Source organism: Cyprinodon variegatus, unplaced genomic scaffold (assembly GCF_000732505.1).
Source record: "Cyprinodon variegatus isolate N-32 unplaced genomic scaffold, C_variegatus-1.0 Scaffold846, whole genome shotgun sequence".
In the NCBI taxonomy this organism is placed as follows: domain Eukaryota; kingdom Metazoa; phylum Chordata; class Actinopteri; order Cyprinodontiformes; family Cyprinodontidae; genus Cyprinodon; species Cyprinodon variegatus.
Window position 1 is genome coordinate 1 of NW_015151299.1, and position 13643 is coordinate 13643.

At 35.4% G+C, this 13643-nt stretch overlaps 1 long non-coding RNA gene across 1 annotated transcript; it reads right to left on the minus strand.

Annotated features, from left to right (window-relative positions):
• Positions 1-10596: 10596 nt before the first annotated feature.
• LOC107099206 lies at positions 10597-13608 on the minus strand. Its single transcript, XR_001481931.1, has 2 exons — positions 13117-13608; positions 10597-11147 (listed from the first exon to the last, which is right to left on the minus strand). It is a non-coding gene; the product is annotated as an uncharacterized LOC107099206 (long non-coding RNA).
• Between the last annotated feature and the right edge of the window lie 35 nt (positions 13609-13643).

The following is a 13643-nucleotide window of genomic DNA, read 5'->3' on the forward strand; positions in this document are numbered from 1 at the left end:
GATGGATGGATGGATGGATGGATGGATGGATGGATGGATGGATGGATGGATGGATGGATGGATGGATGGATGGATGGATGGATGGATGGATCACTTAAATCTTATTTGAGAGATGACTCATTGATATGCAGTGTTTAAACCAATGTCTCAATTTAATTTAATGTAGATAATGGAAAGGTGATTATTTTCGGTCAATTCAATTTCCAATATAATGTCAATTTTGACAAATTAATAATATTTTTTACACAGAAAGCTTAGCACCATCATTTTCTGCAATCACTCATGTTTCATAGATACAGTATGTAAGTTATTGTTGAAGTTGGTTCGTCTACTGCAACTCTGATTCAATTTAATATATCTCTTGTAATAATTGAAGGTGGTTTTACTTTCATTAAAAGTTTACTTTAAAATGAACAATGGACCTCCTGAATCTCACTTATCACTAACTTTTCACACACTAAAACTTGATTAATGTATTTCCTATAGTAAAACATATTAAGCTTTATTGCACTAAATATTTAAATCTAGCAAAACACTCTCAAGTTCTGGGAAAAACAGTTGCCATTTTGCCTTTTGTCTGCATTTGCTTCTGTGTTTATGGGTGTTGATGTGAACATTTGAGTCTGGGCTCTTGAACAATTCATGAACAAACTGACCTGGTTAGCTTGTATATCCACACAAAGCAAAACTGTTTAAATGACACATCCTCTTGCATGGCATGCATAAAGTGAGTCCCAAAAACACTCTGACATAATGGTTGCATACAGACCTCGGTTAATAAATAGTGTACGGCGATAAAGTGGAACATTTCAAAAGTTTTTCAAAAGCATTACAAACTTATTACCTTTGGATGTGATTACTGATGACAAAAAACCTTCTAACAAAGTAACCAACAGCAAACAACTCACTGCAACATCTTAAATTACAGTCATATAACCTAAATAAAATAAATATAAAAAAGCCTGCACAGTGTAAGATTTTAAGATATTCCATGAGCCTCAACAGTATAAAATGGTACTAAAGTAAAATCACCTCATGGCCATAGCATTAATAGGATGAAACCATACATTATACAGAAAACAGTATCCGAGCAAATCTTACATAGATTCCAACTATTTTTTTTTTTTNCATCTTAAATTACAGTCATATAACCTAAATAAAATAAATATAAAAAAGCCTGCACAGTGTAAGATTTTAAGATATTCCATGAGCCTCAACAGTATAAAATGGTACTAAAGTAAAATCACCTCATGGCCATAGCATTAATAGGATGAAACCATACATTATACAGAAAACAGTATCCGAGCAAATCTTACATAGATTCCAACTATTTTTTTTTTTTTCTTTTACAACTCTCAGAGAATTCAGCTTCTTTTGTCCAGTTTTCATTAGTAAGTTGCTCTTGTGTGATTCTCTCAGAAACACTGATATACAGGAGTAGAAAAGGTGCAGGGTAAAAAAATCAAAGAACTAATGTGGGAGAAACGTTGCTGTGTGGCTGTACATATACTTTAACCCACATATGTCTGAGTCAGACCTCATACATGTAATTATCATGTTGAGAGTGAACATGAAATGGAGCAGGCGGATTGGAAACAGCTTTTCAGAGCCCACCTTAGTGGTTTGCCAGACATTCATGCTGGGAAGCTGAAACAAGAACACACAGTCAAATGCTTACACATGCCGTGTAAAGCCTTTTGGCACTAGCAGGTACAGTTTCACCTCCAGCTCTATGAACACAGAATATCCAACAATCACGTTAACATTGTCATTCCTGCAGTCGCCCCATTAATTTTGTTTTACTTTTTTCCCTTGTTTTACTTTGTCTTGTGCTGAGCTGATACGTCATGTCATTATCAATATGTACCCCGCTAGTATTGAGAAAGTAAGGGGTAGAACTTTTACATTTTACTTTTAAAGCTCAAAAAAATAAATACTTAAGTAAACTATGGATACCGAAAAAGCTACATAAATACAATAACAGAGTATTTATACAGTACTTAGTGTGGGGGTCACTTCTAGTTCTTTGCTAAGCCTTTGGTATTTCTCTAGTATCTTGTGTTCTTTTTTCTGATCTTTCTATCATTTGGGATGGCCACAATGACCACCATGACTTTTCTGTGCTGCTTTTCAATGATGAAAATGTCTGGAGCTAGCTGGACAACTCAGTTGGTAGGGTGTCCAACCCCTATGCGGGGGACCTGGGTTATAACATTCTCCAGTGTTGGGCTTTAGGCAATGCCATTAAAGCTTAATGCGTTCCTCATAATATGACAGCCAAAAAGCAGAGAATGATACTGTCCCAGATGTTGCCAAGTCAAGCTAGATCTTCATAAAGTTTCAAGGAACCAGGGCACTGTGATGACAAGTGGGCTACTTTTTTTTTTAGCAACTGTAGATAACTTTCAAAGTTCCCTCCAGTTGAAACTGATGACAGGATGTGTGAGCTTTTAAAGAACAGCTGCCAACAGGTGTGCCATAAGAAAAAAATAGGAATTGTTTGGTTGTGATTTAAAAATGTGCTTTACATTACATGTTTTTTTTTTTTTATAATTTCAAAGGCAGAATAAATGCACCTTGATTTTTATAATATATTGCAATATTTGCCTGTATTTGCAAAGCATACTATATATGCACTTAGGCGCTCACTCTGGCAAACTTATCAATGTTCTCAAAGAGTGTTTTTTGTTATTTGTCTTTTTTTAAAGGTTGTCAGGTTTAACTGTGGTGCCTGTGTTTTATGATGACGGAAAAGCTGTGACCTCTCTCACTGATTACAGGAAGCTTTTTCCATAGATAGAATAAAAAAAACACCAATTAAAGTTGTTGCAGCTGGTCTTTGATGTCTTACATTTACCAGATTTGAAGTAGAGTTTATTCAGGGCAGAGTTGATTGCCCTCAAAATATCATGACCTAGAGGCTGAAGAGTTGGCTGTAATTTGTCAGTGGGGTGCAATACAGTTCCAAAAATAGAATATTCTCGTAAGTCAATGTAAATGGGTGTCATCTTACTAGAACCGTCTTGCTAAGGGAGGGGGGTAATCACTAATGGCAAATTGATTTATACAGAGCCAACCACGGGTCACGCTTTCAATACAATATTTATCTTGTGCGTCACTTCCTGCATGTTGCTGGTAGAAGTTTAAAAAGCCACTATAAGGCTCTAACTTAACCATCTCTCAATCACACAGATCCATCTTACAAAGATTTTAGATTGGTGGGAAAAGGTGGTTCCTTTAAGAACCTAATGTTTAACTACATTACTGTTACTGTGTGCATACTGGTTAAGAGGGTAAGACAGAAAAACAATAATCTGTTAATCTGTTGTAAATATTGACTCATCACTGAAATCTCACTAAAATATAAGGTTAGTCAGTGATTCAAATTCAGTTTGTCTAATTCTGCTATTGTATTTCCTTTTTATGATCAAAAGGGATATGCCTTTTAAATATATAAATAATGGTAGATTATTTATTTTTTATTTTTTTGTTGCCCAATAACACAACTTTATTATTATGCCCAGCTGGGGCTTCAGGGCAAGGACTGAACTACACATGCTGTAGAAAACAAATGATCTACATAAACAATAGAGAGTGGATACCTACAAAGCTCATGCTATGTCATGTAGGTCCTCTGTCAGAGCTGGCAAAGATGTATTTACCTTGGCATACCGAATCTTCAGAAGTTGTTGAGAAGGTTTACTTGGATTAAATTCCTGATTCATTTTGCCTATACATTTGCAGGTTGGAGGCACTTAGGGACTGTGTCTAAAGCACCAAGCTTTCTTCTTGATATCCTTATCAGTACAAAAACAAAGAAATGGAAAAACCTTTTCCTTTTCTGAAAACATGTACTGCCATGATTATACAGGGGCCAGAATGATAGCTAAAACAAACAACCAGACATTTGAACACTGGTGGTGGTACAGTATATATTTGTCTAATTTATCATATAGATTTATTAGCCTGCATACTAAATAATAGAAAAAGAGGCTTTTGTTATATGCTTTTGAATGGAAAAAAAAATTGCTAATATTTCTGGTGCGAGTCCAGAACCTTTTAAATAGCTTGTTGCCTTTACTGTATATGGGCACAGTAAGTAGGCAATGAAGAAGAGTTTTTGTTGGTACTGTGGAGAAATGTAGGCTGGGAGGAAATTAGGCATGAAAAAGTAAGAGAAAGGTGGACTGAACCTTTACATAACACTTTCAGGTTGTTCAGTTTTCTCAATAACAGTCAAAGGAGATTATACATTTTGCATTTGTCACAGAACTTGACATTTTACAAAAGAAGTAAATATATTTCTATGAAAAATTTACTATTTTCTAAACCACAACCATCATCAAAAGAAGCTATGCACCATTAAGAAAAAAAAAAGACATACATCTATCAGTAGCTAAATATGAACCTAAGGGACACTCTGTAAATGTTAATCAAGAAGAATTTGAAGATGTTCAATTTAAACAAATATAGATAAACTACAGAGACTGTTTTCTGTGCAACCATAATAGGAGTCTGGTTTGCTCTGTCAACAATAATTTGGACCTGTTCCTGGTACATATCGGACCCAGGCAGGGCTGCTCTCTGTCACTGGTCCTGGAAATGATGTCTAGGATCAGCCAAGGGTTTGCGGAACAACGGATTTCATCCCTGCTTTTTTAAGATAGTGTGTTTTTGCTGGCTCCCTATGCCACAACCTACAGCATGTTCTGGGGTGGTACCTCAGGATGTAGATCATTATTCTCACAAAGGGAAGTGCACCTTATTCCTACCTCAGGTGGAGGAGTTCAAGTATCTACTTTTCAGGTGGAAAACATTTTGACGTATTTCTGTGGGCTTGTCCCAGCCTTGTAACCTTTGCATGTAACCTTCCCACTCTTTCGTTCCGTTTTCTGTCTGCGAACTTTCGAGAGGAAAAAATCTAAAAGCCACTAGAGCTTCTAAAAAACAACAACAACAGTATCTAGCACATATTGTTAGCTTAAAAAAGCAGTTTAAGAAAATCTGATTTGATCTGGATATTTAAGATTATTTAGTTTGTGGGGTCAGGTTTGTTATTTAAAGAAGTAACTTTAACAGACAGAACCAGATCAGTGGAGTCTTACACACCAACTCAACGGATGGAAGATCTGACTAGATTACCTTTGGCTTAGTGGTGTGACACATAGCAAACTAAAAAAGCTTTGCGATCTGAAGTTTTCCTAAGCCGTGTCAACACCAGAAAACATCACTTAGCTAGCTTGGGTCATTGTAAACAGAAGCAAGAGCTATATTTTGAGAGCAAATTGTACTTGCATAGCTGGTTGAGTAATGTCACTTAACCAAATCATAATCAAGAACTACAACGGTATTAACTTGTGCAATGTAAAATGTGCAATTTACCATTTGATACCCTGGGCAATAACTGTTTCTCTATATTTGACACCCAGTGCAATTTATATTTATATATAGATATAAATAGATAAATATCTTCGTAAACACCGGCTGCAAAAACCAGATACAATAATGTCACTATATAAAAGAAAAAAATATATTTTTCTTTGGCACATTCTTCTGCTTTGACTATTTGAGCTGATGTAGCAAGTAAATTTATCCACTGTGAGATCAATAAAATCAATCAATCAATAAATAAATCAACAAAAAAATACATGTTTAAAAGTGTGTGCTGCATGTTTGATGACCCTTTCTGTCCAATCTCCTCATTTTAATAACCACAATTGCCATGATTTTTTTGTTTTTGTTTTTTTGCAGTGGCAGCACAAATAAGACATTTTGACTTGACTTTAACTTGTTTGCATTGCACCTACATGCAATGCAATTTGGCTTCAGAGCAAACCACTCCACTGAATCAGCAAACAGCATTTTTATAGAAAAGGTGAAAAGTAAATTGGATATATACCCCTGTGTTGGTGCAGTGTTCCTTGACCTTAAAAAGGCTTTCGACACTGTCAACCATGAAATTCTTCTAACAAAATTGTCAGACTTCAATTTCTCACCAGAGGCAATTTAGTAGCTTAAGTCATACTTATCCTCAAGAAAACAATGTGTAAAAATTGACAGTATAAAATCATCGGTCTTGGATGTCTCTGTCAGTGTGCCGCAAGGATTAATACTTGGTCCCCTGTTATTCTCCCTGTACATAAATGATCTTCCCAAAACATGTAATAATGTGAATTTTTAAATGTATGCAGATGACGCTGTTATTCATACTCCTGCAAGGAGTGTTAAAGAGGCAGCTTCTGTTCTGACCTCAGCCATGGAGCAAGTAAATGACTGGCTTTTTAAATCATGTTTGCTTCTCAATAAAAAAACGGTCTGTTTCTCAAAGCCATCAAAAAAATAAATAAGAAGCTCCGGAGTATTCTTGAGAGGAGAAGAATTACAACTTGTCACAGAATTCAAGTACCTTGGCGTGATACTTAATTTCACTTTATCCTTTACAAAAAAAAAAACAAAAAAAAAAACGGTCAATACTGACAAATTTAACCTTAAAAATTTTAAACAAATCAGGTCTTTTTTAACACTTGGTGCTGCTAGAATGGTTCTCCACTCGATGATTTTATCTCACATTGAATACTGCATCACAAGTTGGTCTCTCACCAGTTACCAATTTAAAATGAATTGAATCACTGTACAAAAAATATCTTAAAGTGTTTGACCAAAAACCCAATTATTTTCATGTATGTTATATTTTGAACAAGTACAATCTTTTAAATTTTGAAAATCTTAAGTATGTATGCTTCCTTTTTAAAGCGCTACATGGACTAGCCCCACCTCCTGTGTCTACTCTGTTCAAACCTACGACTTCAAGTGGCCTGAAAACCAGAGCCTCCTCCAGAGGAGACTGTGAGGTCCCTCACAGAAGAACAACTTTTGGTCAGAACGCAGTCTCTGTGAGAGCCACTAACATCTAGAACAGTCTTCCCCTGCACATACGGGAGAGCCCTACACTGATCAGCTTTAGAGCTCAACTCAAACTATGGATGAAAACAAACCAGTCATGTGACCACTAAACTCAACATTTCCTTGTGATGCTTATATTGTATATGTTCTTTTTTATGTACGTATTTGCCTGCCTAGGGACTACGGATGAAAACTAGCTTTGTAGCTATAATCTGGCATATTTACATTTGTTTTTATACTGATGTTCATTAATGTGCTTTGTCCCTATTCAAATAAATAACTAAATTTTAACAGGAGAACATACATCTAATTGGTTTTTGTGAAAGCTCAATTAAGTTTATTTTGCTTTATTTATGGGTTTTTCCTAGAGGTTAAGGGGGTAACCATTAGCACAGTGACACACTGGGTGTGTTCGATTCCAGTGGCTGCATCCTCCCAGGACCAAGATCCTAATTTGACTGGGTCTTTCGAGGTCCGTGAAAATAAGGAGGCCGGAAGAGTTTGGCAATGGACTAAAACAGGTCCAGACTTCTCCGGCTTTCACCACCTGTAGCAACCATGACAGTTGACCCACAAAGTAGACCAAGAATGGATACCGAAACCTCTCAGTATGGTTCTGTATGCTAAATACATTTTTGAAGAGCTTCAGCAGCAGCATCACAATTATCAGATTTATTGTCCCCACACCACAAATATTGGAATCCGTGCTTAAATGTCAGTCAAACCCATTTCTCCAGGGACAGATATAAACCTCTCAATAAACCAAACATTACTCGCCACATATCTGACTCAATAACCATTTAAAATTACTATTTTCGTTAATTTCAGACTGAACTTTTTAGATATTTCTATTATAGTAAACTTCACTAACAATATTCTCCAATGTTCGGCGCCATTTCTCTGTTTCATCTGAGCATGGAGCAGCTGGCTTGCTTGGACTTGCAATGAATCATGGGATACCCAAGGCTATGTAGGATACACCAGACCTGTCCTTCAAAATGGGTGAAAAGAATGCTGCATTTGTCGGCCACATAATGAGGCGTCTTTCAATCTGAACAGGTCATGTCACCACGCTATGACATAATTGGCCTACGAATGTGGCCTTTCGGAAGACGCAGACACTAAATTTAAACTCTTTCTTTCAAGCACAGTTGTATAACATTGTTTGTTTACTTTCCTAGATCTGAAATACTATTTTAACAGCTGTAACAAAAAGATTATGTCTCTAATTCTAATAAATAACTTTGCTTATTCATAATGTTGAGATAATTTAGAGCAAACTAATTCATAGTTTTAGATTGAATTATTTTTATCAAAACAATACATTTGTTTCTCAAAATGAGGCAGGCATCTGAAAAATATAATGAAACATTGTAAAAGAGTTTGTATTTTGGTGTGAATTTTATTTGCATTTTATAAAAAATGATCCAAACCAAACATGCATACTCATATCACAATTAATGGAAAAATCATGTCAGCAATACAGCACTCAATCTCTTCTTGATTGCTATCCCATTTGAAATGTTTTCAAATTGATGACGAACTTCATGTCTTGATTGGAGGTGGAAAGGTCTCCATGACATCACTATAATCTTTAGCTTGCTCCAATGATTCAAATCATTTAAGTGAGGGCCTTGGCTAGACCAGTCCATTACTTTAAAATGGATAAAAAAACAAAATCCTGGTAAAATGAAAAGACTACTCTAAAACTACATCTGCCACTGAAATTAAAAGGTTCCAACTCAATTACAGTATGCCTGTTATGACATAGTAGTTTGCAATAATGAAATACATTTCATTTGTTTCATTACAGTGCAAAAAATAGGCATCCATTGGTTGGAATTAGTTGAAGTTTGATATCTTACAACAGTTGTTCAAGAGGTGTTGTCCTTAAAGTAAGCAAGGATCAATTATTTGAAAGGTTTAGGATTGACAGATCCTTGCCCATAAAATTAAGGTTTAAATCTTTGATAAACATTTAACAAAAAAAAAAAAAAATATATAGTTTCCTTAAACAATAGTTTCAAAGAATACAAAAAGTATATACATTTTCTTAGCTGCTCTTTGTTCAGACTGTGTAGACAATGCTGCAACTCAACTTGATATTATTGAAGGACAAAAAGATAAAATTAGGCAGTAAGGAAATTATGGTAATTTTATGTATGCGCTAATAGTGGAGCAGATGTCCAGATGTTTTCCTTTTCCAGCAAGTAGGATGTTTCGGTCAGATTCCTACAGGAGCAAATCAACATGTGTTGGGAAAAATGGTAGAATCTTAGGCATAACAATACAACACTTTTATTGTGAATATATATTTGCACAATAATCAACACCATATTATAAACATTTTGTTTTGCATGATTTTTTTCTTTTATACATTAAATAGTATTAGTGTACAAATGTATACAAAACGTATTCAGGCTAGTGAAGTTCCACAAAAGAGTATTGTTATATATAGTATTAAAGCACAATCAGAATTCAGAGGGACACGCACATGCCTGCACATAGACACAGGACCCCTGGGATAAAACACAGGTCAACACGCAACTTCGATAGACAGCATAACCTGATCACTCAACAGCAGGATATCACCATGAAGGCAAGGTAGAGAGGATTTAGAAGCTTTCAGGAAAATAGCTTAAGATAAAACTGATTGAAACGCAAGTAGGATCTTTGTGACTAAATAAGGCAATACGAAATTACCACTGGTAGTGATGTGTTCTGATAGTTTCCCTCCAGTGGGCCCTGATGCTGACTCAAGCAAATACAGTGTTCAAACACAAACAAGCTCATCCAATCACAATGCAGCATTTAGACACTAAACCTTCAGGGTCCTTCTTCACAGATTTTAGAGCAACACAACGAAGGAAACAAGCATAGAGAGAAGACAGCAAGAAAAACAAAACAAATAAAACAGTCTTTGATATGCTGATCTCATTCACAAGTCATCTTGGCTCCTGAGTCTGATGGTGCAGAAACGGAACAGAAACAGGATTATTCAGGATAAAGAGAGATGCTAGAACGCAAAGACAGGTCTGCTTTAGGTTTGTTTCTCCCTCACTAGTAATCAAAATCATTGGTATTTTGAGCTATGGTTTGTATCTCATTAGTTAGAATAACAGCAGAATAATACCAGTGGAATTTGACCCCTTACATAAAGTATCACTTCCAGGCCTGACTTCCCAGCCTTAGTAAAATCAGTATTAACCTAGAGGCAAACATGGTAAGAATACAACTCTGGTCCATTGCTTCATTCATATATCAGAATGTATGAGCTACTATGTAGGCACTGGGGATTCAATGCATCAAACTGAAGACACCCAAAGCTGTCAGTCCAAGCACAGCCATGTTTGAAATGGTTATTTACCAAAAAGGACCCTGCACAGGATGCAGCGCAGGGTGCAGGGTACATATCTAAATCTGTAGCTGAAATACAGATAAACTGTATTCCCATATTTAAATAATCTCTTAAAAAAAATAGCGTGCACATTCTGTGTGAAAGATGTGATCCTTGGTACTGTCCAGGGGCTTTGGTGTCAAAGTGATGGTGTCGTCCAAAGCTCTCTACTGAGCACATGCTGCTACAATGAAACACCTAGCAAGTCACTAAAGGTAGGTTCATACTGCAAACAAAATTATAAAAAAATTTAATAATTATTCTAAATTATTAAAATAATAATACTAATTTTTTTTAACCAAAAGCATATTAATATTTGAAGTAGTTGAGAAGAACCCTATACAGCATTTCGCCCCAAACAAACAGGCATTGTTTATAACTTCACAAATCAATGCTGATTTGATTAATTTCCAGTTGGCATAGTGGAATACATCTTCCATCTTCACTTTATAAATAAAAAAAACAAATGAGGCAGAATTAAAGGGTTTGGTTAGCTCTTACATTTGCACCAAAGAGAGATTTAAGTCGTAGATGATGGACAGGTTTGCAGCTGATTTCAATAAATGTGTTTCCACTTTTAAAAACGATGAGCAGGAAATGGATGAGCACCCTTTGGCATTGAAAAATGAAAATGCTGAGATTGTTTTTCTCATGTTGCACATTTCTGCATACATCCTGTATGGCGCAAGTGCATGTCTTCTGGTCTCCCATGAAATGTGATGATCAACTGTGAACGAGGTCATGACTGCTGTAAAAATGTGGTGAGCCAGAGCAGTAGTTGAAGGCAGAGGACAGACCAGAAACTCGGGTTTAGGTAGGTCCCTCCTCCACAATCAGAATCATCCTCCTGTCAGACAAATCAGTCAGTGAGAAGTAGAATACAACATATTTTATATTTATTGACAATAACATTGGAACAGTTATTTTTCCTTTTAGAGGGCTTGGAGGGTCCATGAGTACAAAAACTGTTATCCAATGACCTATAGTGGATTACAGAAATATAAAATCAAACATCTAATTTTGTCACAAAATCTAAAGCATCTTTGGTGTTCCATGTTATAGACAATTTTCAAATGGAAATATGTTTTTATCTACTCTAACCACCCTGCCCGTCCCTACTAAAAAAGCATTTGCACATTATGTTGCAAGCATAATGTTTTTGCATGTAAGCACAAAAACATATTTTTTCCTCTGAGCAAAGCACTTCCTTTATGATTGATGAGTCCCCAACTCAAATGAAGGACTAACCACAAAATGGACTTCTTGTAGTTTTCCTTCAAAAGTAGTTGTATTTTCAAATCCACAGAGGTCAAATACTTACTGCACAACAAATAGCGTCCTCGCAAAAAATTTTCTTACCAAAGTACTGGATCCCACCTCCTTTATAGTTACCCTTATAAAAACATCCAATAATTTTTGCAAGTGACAATATGTAAACTTCACATTTGGCTAGAAACAATATTAAGAAGTAAAAATATAAATCCCTTGATAAAGCACTTTGTTACATTAGAATTTGGAACTGTCTACAGTAAAAAATTTTACTACTAAAATTTACGTTTATCCTAAGGATACACATGGGATACATGTATATATATAGCCAATATTTATGTTTCTCTAATTAATACTGTTTAGGTATTTGTTTAAAAATTTTGTTCCACTTTCAGTTCACACAAATTTCCAATTATGGACATCTGCAATTGTACCCTAGAAAAAGGAGGAAGTTCGAGAGGTGTGTTAAAGTTTTTGCAAGAACATATAAATAGAATGTACATTTTTTTCATTTTAGGGAAAAACTAAACACACACGGTGCAGTTTCTGTTTTTAAACAATTCCCAATATAGCTTAAAGCTGTATTTCTGTGTATATCAATTGTGCAATTCATTTAGGACATTGATTCCTGTGAATATAAAAAAATATTAATGTTTTCAAAATGTTAAAGATTTCAACTGTTCTATTGGATAGTATGTAGTCTATAAAGTGAAGCACTACAAAGGAACTGTTTTTAAATCCCTTGTCAAAACCCACCTCCCCTTTGGCTGTTGACACCTAGAAAGACAGGGGGCTTTATTTTATCTTTTTAATCTTCTATCTTTTTATCATACTTTATTGCTTTGATAGTGAAAATGTTACTTTTATCAATTTTTGAGCTGTTTTGTCTTTTATCTGTGATGTTTGTATTTTTTCTTCTGTACAGCACTTTGGTTAGCTGTGGTCCTTTAAAAAGTGCTAAACAAATGAAATTGGATTGGAACTACATTGTTTTTCCTTATTTTTGGGTGTCTTCTTATATGAGCACAGGGCTGAATTCCAGAGGAAATAGAAGGCAGTCCTTTTTATTCAAAGAGCAGGAAAGCCATTTGAAGCTTCCTCCGTTTACTCCAGTGACAAAATGGACCGGCCCTCAACGCAAACTGTCTTCCTGTGAGGTGCTGTGCCAAAATTAATAAGACAGTTTAAAATGGAAAATGGCAAACACACTTTTATGAAGTTCTTCTACTTCCTTTGCCATCACTGTCTTCCTCTTCGCTTCCTTAGAAGGCCTCTCCATAGTATAAACATGAATACACATGAATCAGTTGCCTGTTGGGTGTATGATTGTTGCAACACAATGAAAGGCAGATTTCACAAAGGTGTGGGAAACATTTTTTACCAAATATTTAGACGTTCTATCAATTGTTTCAAGCTGGGTTGTGATGCAGTTATTTTAAATTTGATTTGATCCACCTTGTCCCTTTGTTTAATAGTTTTTTTTTCATTAAATGGCATAATACAGAATTCTCCTCTGCACAAAACTACAGAATTTATTCGTCCCTTACATTTTGATTATTGTCAAAGCAATCAGGAGGTCCTTTGCGGTATCTTGGGTTCTGAGCCAGCTCACAAGGATTTGGTCCTTCAGCTGGACACAAACTCAGGAAAAAATAAGCATTTATTAAAATTTTAGGTCATTTTTTTATGTCAGTGTAACTTCAGCTCAGTGGTAGTATACGGTAGATCCGCTGATTGAATTTTCCTTAGTTGCTGATTTACATTTTGACAAAAAAAAAAAACACTTGATGGATTAATCAACACTAAAGTAAACAAATAATGTCTTAAAAACACACTGCATACATGCATAACAACATTTACTCCAATTTATCCTGCAAGCAAGAAGCCTAAATTTATTTAAACAAAGGGCTGTTTCAAGAGTAGTGTGATACCATATTTCATATGCTTCAAACCTGGGCAACTGCTGACATCTGAAAAGTCACAGGGAAAAGACTACATACAAGTTATTTTATTGACAATTTAAATCCCCAATATCCAGTTGATAGTATTTCAACTGCAAAGCCAACAAAAAGTG